This window comes from Lissotriton helveticus, chromosome 6, assembly GCF_964261635.1.
Source record: "Lissotriton helveticus chromosome 6, aLisHel1.1, whole genome shotgun sequence".
Classification (NCBI taxonomy): domain Eukaryota; kingdom Metazoa; phylum Chordata; class Amphibia; order Caudata; family Salamandridae; genus Lissotriton; species Lissotriton helveticus.
In genome coordinates, this window is record NC_136067.1 from 366,229,145 (window position 1) to 366,237,971 (window position 8,827).

The 8,827-nt window shown below is 42.1% G+C and overlaps 1 protein-coding gene across 1 annotated transcript in view; it reads right to left on the reverse strand.

Annotated features, from left to right (window-relative positions):
- The window catches only part of LOC144761369 (uncharacterized), a 510,161-nt gene extending 502,384 nt beyond the window's left edge, over positions 1 to 7,777 (reverse strand). The window contains exon 1 of the transcript XR_013595688.1: positions 7,733 to 7,777. The gene's annotated coding sequence lies outside the window, so the exon portion shown is untranslated. The remainder of the gene's footprint in view (positions 1 to 7,732) is intronic.
- Between the last annotated feature and the right edge of the window lie 1,050 nt (positions 7,778 to 8,827).

Below are 8,827 nucleotides of genomic sequence, written 5' to 3' on the forward strand. Positions count from 1 at the left end.
AAAACACCTACACCTGACTCTCAGCCAAGATTTGCGGAGGGACCTAGGGGCATATTACCAAGGGCCTTATCGCTGCTTTAGTGGGAATTTTTCCCACTAAAGCGGCGATAATTTTATCACCCTATTACCTAGCTGTCGCTAACACCAGTTAGCGACAGCTAGTAGGAGATAGCGATCATCTTGGGGCCCACTTTGTATGTCAGCGATATTTATCGCAAATGACATGCAAAGTGGGCGTGCCAAGATGTTAGCGACTGTAAACAGTCACTAACATCGATATCTACTATTACCTACAAAGGCGTACTTTTGGAAATATTCGCGCGAATATCTCCAAAAGCTAACGCCTGCCCAGAGCAGTTCTTAGCCATGTTATCCAATGGTGGGTGGATAACATGGCTAAGAGCATTAGCTCGGTAATGCATGAATATCGCTGACTTTTCAGCGATATTCATGCATTACGGCCGATTTTTATCGCTTTTGAGATAAACCTTGATAATAGCTAGGTTTATCTCGAATAAAATTGGCGGAGCTCGGCAATAATAATATTGCCGCTAACCGTGTTAAGCGATAAATATCGCTTCATCTTGGTAATATGCCCCATAGTGTGGTACAAAGACCCGTAGTTATTGATCTCCCTCCAGAAGCTACCCCATATGTGGTCATATTGGGGCATGCTCCTGTTCTCCCTTCAGGAGAGGCCGAGAGCTACGAGCAATTGTGGAACAAAACAACATTTTGGCTTAATCAAAACACTTCAGGTGGGATGAACATTTCTAATAATATAATAATGGTACGCAGGGTCAGTTGGATAGGCAGATTAAACAAAACAGGTAGTGGGGACTGTATCATTGTTAATTTCGATAACTCCTCCATTGCAGGTCGCCTACTATTAAATGGTTAATGCCTTCAACAGATGACTGGTACGGCGATCAAACTATTACCCCTTGGGTTCTTTTACAGGCCCTCATGCGGGAGGGGCTTGATTCGATCTATTCAGGGAGGTAATTGGCGAATGGGAGATCAGTCGAGGGTGACTGTCCTCTCCCCAGGTTGCAACAGAGCAACTCCAGCAACCCAAGTATGAACGGGCATGGATTTCCAGTCCAGAACAGATTTGAACTTCTGTCTGGCCTGGAAGCCTGTGACAGACTCAAGGTACCGGATGACCAGGGAGGAGGGAGGCCGAACGACCTGGAAGCCAAGGAAGTTAGATCCTGCAGGAGGACTCTAACAATGTTGTCTCCTGGAATATTGCAGGACTAGCTGCTAAAATGGATGATCCTAGTTGGATCACCTATATTAGGCAGTACCTGATAATCTGTTTACAAGAAACATGGTCAGTCGAATGTAACCATCTCCTCGAAGGATATAAGGCATACTTTGTCCCAGCAACTGCCCCCATTAGGGGAAGACCAAAGGGGGGGGATGGTCATTTATATTTCTGTGGTGCTATCCTGTAAAGTACGTATAGTTTCATCTTCCAACCAGGGCATTCTTGGTTTAATTTTAAAAGGAGAAAATTGTATAGCTGGCCTGGTAAATTTTTATAACTCAGTAACTTCATGCTTGGGTCACAGTCACATATATGCTCTGAATGCTTTTATCAATATGTCTATGAGTTATAGTCTGCACAACCTTATGGTCATGGGTGATTTTAATATACATCCTTATGGTGACCCCCTATTTAAATGCATCTCTGAACTAAATTGCTCTCGAACCCATGGTTTGCATTTTGAGCACTCGGTTGAGGGGGAGCTTCTTAATGATATGCTGAATGACTTTGATATGACACCCACCATGGCCCTGATGGACCCCTCTATCAGATTCGGGGTACCCACTTTTAAGGGCCATGGGAAGGGGACATTCATTGACTATGTGTTGATTTCATCCTCCATGCAGACATTCGCAGATTCTTTTTTAATTGAGGAGAGTGAATTTAGCGATCACAATCCTCTCTCTTTGTGTTTGTCAGGACCATGGACTGCAAATGTGGAGTCAAATCCCAGACAGGGTATATTATGCACAACTGATGGAAGGCGCAGACTTAAATTGACTAAAGTTACCCCTGATTTATTTTACAAAGATATTAAAATGTCTTGTGCCGATGAAATGGTCATCTGCACACGAAGGTGCTTGGGGCATTCCAGACGATCTCGGACAAGGTTATGGAGCTATTGTCTGTACCAGCTAAAAAACAGACCAATGAGGGCCCCAAGTGGTTCGATCACGAATGCTCAAAAGCAGCTAGTAATCTAAGGGTAGCTCTAGCTGCCAAACCAAGAGTGCAGGCTAACGTAAAAACGTGTCGGAAAGATTATAAGACAGTGTTAGCCAAACGCAAGGAGATCTTAAGGGTTGAGGCATAGAATGATCTATTGGACCCTGAAACCCTTAAGAATAGCTCTAAGTTCTGGGGCATAATGAAGAAGCCATTTCTTGTCCAGGAGACCGGAGTCGGTCTTGAATGCCACATACCTAAGTAGGACTGGGAAGCCCACTTAGAGCATTTGTATGATTGTCCTTTGGAAGACACTGCCAGCTTGGCATTTGTCTGCAGTGGTAACAAAATCTTAATTGAAAGGGGTGAAATCCTTGAAGGTATTTCAGGATTAACAGCCGGGAAAGCACCTGGCCCAGATGGGATCCCCCCTGATCTATTTAAGTCTGAACCTTCTTTTTGGGCCCCAATTCTGGAGTCTGTTTTTAATGCTGCAGTTCAAAGCGGATGTCCCAAGTCTTGGGGGGTCTCGACAATTGTTCCTGTTTTTAAAAAAGGGGATAAACGCAGTGCACACTGTTATAGACCCATCTCACTCATAGATTCTATGGTGAAAGTAATAGGAAGGATACTGCTGCAGAGACTTTCAACCTGGGTTGAGGAGAATAATATCATGTCCATCTCCCAGTATGGTTTCTGCAGTGGCCGTTCAACAACAACCCAATGCCTCAATCTTTTTTTAATACTAAGTAAATATACGGTGGCACATAAGGGCACCATCCACCTCGCCTTTATGGATTTGTCCTCAGCTTTTGACTGAGTGAACAGACGGAAGCTGTGGCAGTCCACGAGGGCGAAGGGGGTTGATGGTGGTATTGTTGACTTCTTAGTAGATTCACACAGCAATACCAGAGCGAACGTTAGATTTTCCCAAGATCTGAGTGTGACAAAGAATTTTAATATTAGAACAGGAGTCCGACAAGGATGTATTTTGGCTCCTTTTCTGTTTAACTTTTATATTAATGACCTGGATAGCGTTCTTCAGGAGGTAGCGGCTGACTGTCCCAGAGTCGGTCGCCGGGGTATTCCGGTCCTATTATATGCGGACGATGCTGTCCTCATATCTAGGACGGAGAGAGGCCTCCAAGCTCTTTTAACTGCTTTCAAGTCCTTCATGACAGACAGGGATTTAACGATTAACAACTCTAAATCATTTATCATGCAAGTAGGTCAACAACCCAGCAGGAACTTTTTATTCAAAGTAGGTGATGCAACAATCCCCACATCCAAGACGTTCTCCTATCTCGGGGTCCTCTTCGACAACAAATTAAATTGGGGCCCACATGTTCTTAAAAAGAAAGGGGAGTTCGCTAGGGTGAATGCATCTATTTTTAATGTTGCTACTAAGCTGGGGAAAAAAACCTACTGGTGCTATGCTGCAACTATACAATGCCAAATCAGTGGCCACAGCGGTATATGGCAGTGAAATATGGGAGTATGTTGCGAGAGAGCAGCGTCAGATTGTTGAGAATTCATTTCTGAAACGCCTTTTGTGTTTTCCCTTCAGGCACGTCCAACTTAGCTGTCCATGAAGAACCAGGGACCCAGTATGTCAGTGATATTTTCTTCTTACGCCCACTGACCTGTTGGTCAAAACTTTGGTTAAAACCTGATATCCCTCTAACGCACTTAATTGTGAAAGACTGTTTGTCTCAGGATAATGCATTAGCTATACCATGGTTACATTATCTGAAGTCAAGCTTCCTCAGATTAGGGCGTAGTGAGCTGTTTCAAACCCCTGACTGCATTACTAAGAAGGACCTGGAGGCATCAAAACTGGCCTTCCTCATGGATAGGAAGATCCAGAGGGAAGCCATTGAGATTCAGAAGCCGAGTGTCAGAAAATATGCTATGTTAAAAACAACTGCATCTATTGAGCCTTATTTAATGGGCACTCTGAGCTCACATGAAAAATTTTTACTTACTAGATTTAGGCTGAATCTTTTTTATCTCTTGCTTGTTAGGCCAAGAACTGCTATTTTTAGTAATGTTGCAGCTCCCTGCGGCTGCGACGGAAAGTCTCCGCAGGATATTCTGCATTTTATGTTTTTATGTACATTTTATGATTCCCCCGGCAAACGCTATCTGGTGTAACTTTTAAGAAAACTTAATTTTTGTCAGATCAGACCAGCTATGATGCATTTACAACATTTACACAGTGACAGTATTCTCCATGTACTTGAATTCTTAAAATCAATTGTTGAGTACAGAAAATGCCTGGATTTGAAATTGGTTTTTATCTAGTGAATTTTTTTTATGAGCCTGTGTGTATTATATCTAGGTAAAATCTTGTATTGCAGTTTATGTTTTTATGTAGATTTTAGGATTACCCTGGCAAACGCTATCTGGTGTCACTTTTAAGAAAACTTAATTTTTGTCAGATCAGACCAGCTATGATGCATTTACAACATTTACACAGTGACAGTATTCTCCATGTACTTGAATTCTTAAAATCAATTGTTAAGTACAGAAAATGCCTAGATTTGAAATGGGTTTTTATCTAGTAAAAAAAAATTATGAGCCTGTGTGTATTATATCTAGGTAAAATCTTGTATTGCTTTTTCTGCAATATTAATTCTATATTTTGTACTTTCAGTATCCTGATATGGTTTGCTTTTTAGAGTACAATGAACGTTTTATTACTGTATGTGTACTTTTATGGATTGCAAACAAAACCGAAATAAAGTTTTATTGATTGATTGACTTTGTATTCACATGTAGGCTACTTGTCGGAGCCACCATGGACCCAACTTTCTGCAGCTATTGTACTCCTTCACATTCCACATTTGCATCCTTGCATGTGATTCTGTTTTCTTGTATCATGGATTTTTTTCCAATTCTACTTATGCCGTTTTGTGAATGTGTCACATGTATACATTCCAAACTACTTTTGTCTGTGAAAATGATTTACTAAGAGACAAACATTAATTTTGGCGCAAACCAGAAACCAATGTTACAGCATCACTCAAGGGGAAAAATGCAGCGCATAGTCATATTTAATTGCATGCTGCTGCTGTCATTCCTCGAACCAGTGCCCAGACCACCTTTGCACCATGGTGCACAGGGGTGTGCATGTGATGTCTAGATTAGGTTTGTACTAGAAGCATACAGGGAGAGGATGTAGCCTTGCGGCTAGAGCGGTCGAACTCGGTCCCGGTGAACTGGGTTCGAGTCTTGGCAACGACGCTCAACATCCTGTGATTGTGGGCAAATCACTTAATTGCCTGTGCCTAACAAAAAAAAAATCATGTGTTCATCTGTAACGAAAGTGTTGCTCGTGTAAAGCGCTCTGATACCCGATAGTTCGGATCTAGTACGCGCTATATAAAATTCTAAAAATACAATAAATACGTTTCCAGTTTAAAATTCTATACATAGACACAAATTAAATGTCTGCAGTACAGTGCAGTATACATACAAATATAAAAATCTTAGATAAATAAAAACACTTCTCTAAGTTAGTGGCTGCTCCAAGGAGGCAAAGCTCAATATGTGAAATCGTGGTAGATTGGACTTTTTGTCAAAAATTATAGGTGTTTGAAATGGCTGCCCAAGTTACGTCCACGTAAAGCCCCTTGGAAGCAAAGCAGCGAGCAGCACCATTTGCATGAGAAAAGGGCACCTTTACATTGCAAAATACCTTTTGCTCTGCAAAGTAGATTCTTTGCACCACTTTTGTAACTTTGCATAGTCTTGGTAAATCTACCCCTGCATGTTTTACTTCAGTACCCAGATGTTCCTTAGTGTAATTTTGCCGGATGCACCAAAGACCATATCAGCCAAAGCCTGCTTTACAATCACCTTTAATTTTAACAGAGGGACGATTATTGGAAATAACACATTAAAGCAGATAATATTTGACAAATACAAGCCTAGCAACCACAGATGAAATAAAAACAGGCAGAGTCGGAAAGATAACATATGTACACAATGAAAAATCAATAGTTTTTAAAAATGAAACTCCCTTCCTTCTCCACGCTGGGAAGCATCAACAACGGGTAGAGCTGTGTACCTGCACCTTCACTGCTGACAGATGGAATCTGATAGGCACGATTCCTTCCAGAGCTGTCAAAGCCTATAGTTTGCAGTATTTTTCTTTTGTGTGTTATCTTTGATACATTAAATAGGGAGGGAAAGGCGCCAGTTCTGTGTCGAGTTTCAGGTCTGTACTCTGTCAATATCTGCGCTGGTCCAAATTTTCCTGTCTTTTCCTGTTTCGTGCTTGCAGGATTCAAAACTGCAGCTCATCACTTCATTTTGAAACCCCCACGATTTTTATAGGGAAATCACGGTCGTCACTAGATGTCCCTGTAGGGCTCTGCCGGGACACCGTGCGACAGCCTCTGGTACTGCACCCGTTCGCATCCATATTGCATTGTTTTTCGGGGGTTCAACTAAAAACTGTTGCTTGTTTTTTGTATTACTTTGCCTATTGTCGTAAGACCAGAACAGAAATGACTTCATTTCCGTGCTTGCAGAGCTTCCAGAGGGGTCTCTTGTATGACCTAAACCTGTAATGCTTCCACGAATACGGGTCTGTTTATTAAATGCGCCCTCAGCTTAACACGCTACTTACAGATCTCGCACAGAGGTATAAAATCACCCAAAATCTCGGGGCAAGGTATCGAACCAACCAGCTGTTCGATAACTTTCTGGTGATATGAAGCGTGCCCTCCCCCATAGCAATGGTGCAGTTCCACTTACGTCGATTTAACTTCCGAGTCAGAAGCGGCGGAAGGGACTTCCTTTCTAGGGGGTGAAAAAAAAACTGTTCCGTTTTGCCAGAGGGATGCAGTACCGCAGGCTGCCAATAGATGTCCCTGTGGGGCTCGCCAGGTCGATCAATATACTGCCAGTAGTGATGCCCTAACACTGTTGAAGATGTTATACAATAATGCATTATTGGCAGGAATGATCATACACTGATTGAAATCCTGCTTGTTTTGTGTGTTAATAATTAATATATATATTCTAGCGCATTAGATACTGGCCAACAGATGAACTGAAGCAGGCTCAACTAAATAGAACAAATAAATAGCTCCCTTCTTAGTTTAATGTCCTTGTACTGTCAGTGCCAGCCGTGATTCACAATAAATGTTATAAGCCTTTTTTTTCCCAAAATTTTTTATTTGTGGAACCTCTGTAGTTATTGCTGATCAAAGTTTTCTCCTCAGTTATAGAACTAGGTAGTGTCTTGTTTTCATCCACATTATGCTCCTTGCCTCCGTTTACTAAATGTAAAAGTTAAGTTCTCTAGTTCCCAATAACAATATTTGGCCCAAAGCAGACTAGAGACGAGCTCTACACCCCTCTGGCATCTGCTGGGCTCAAGCAGAGCTCTATACACTCTCTGCCGTCTTTAAACCTACGCGGGCCTCTCCGCAGCCCTCTGCCGTGAGTTATTCGTACACCGAAACAAGCTGTTCAGATAATCGATACAAAATGCAAACTTACATTTCCAGGTATGAAGCAAGGATGTCGCTCTTCGTTTGCTTTTCCTAACTGTGCCTCCCGGCCACTTTGAAAGAGGCTTGCCCCGCTATGATTGGTTGATATTAAAAGTAGAGGGGCGGAGTGTGCATAGGGAGGTGTATTCCAGAAACTGGAAACAATTCAGACATGTTGAGCGACGAACAATGACCGTACACTTTAACTACTAGACAGTAACATGAATAGCGTACGGTCACTTCTTGTGTCTCCTGAACATCGGCGTTTAAAACAACGCTTTAAAGTAGTTGTTCCAAATTAAATTATTATTTGGATGTCAACATCGCCGGCTATAATGGTAAATACAATAGGCAGCTGCAGATCAAAAACAGACTTTATACGTTCTGAAAATGATGTCCTTTGAATGTGGTCACTCAGGCTAACAACACCGAAGGAGGACAACGGCCACCCCCTCCAAGTTGTAGGGTTGTCACCTTTATCAGAGAAAACACTGGCCCTATTCTCCGCTTTTGAGATTCTGGAAAGACAAGCTATGCCAGGCTATAAATGTGCACAATTCTCTGTATTGTTTTTCAATCTGGGAAATCGGTCTCAGTTTAAAATAAATACCTTAAAGAACTCAAAAACACGTTTGAAGTGATTTCTCCATATACATGACGTTTTAACCTTTCATTACAAAGTGGAATAATACAAGCTTTTGTTGTTTTTTTCATCTTGTTTACTGGCCTTTGTATTATAATTGTATTTATATAGCGCTTACTATCCCTGACGAGAAGTTGAAGTGCTTTTTGGCGAGAGGTTCACTACTCCGGAACCCAAAGGCGGATAAGTTGTGGATTAGTACGGGGAAATCTGTAAAGATGCCTTTTCTAATAATGACAGAGGCCTTTATTGGGGTAGAATATACATTTATTGCGTGAGCCACTAGAGCGGCGACTCTACAAAATCTAAATTATTAATGGGAATGCCACACATGCCAACTCTCTCGACAGGCCCGGACTGGCCATGGCGGGCACCGGGCAATCCCCCGGTGCGCCGCATGGGTGGGGGCCGGTTTAGATGGAAGACTACTGATTTCAAGGCTAGTCTCCTGCCTCCCTA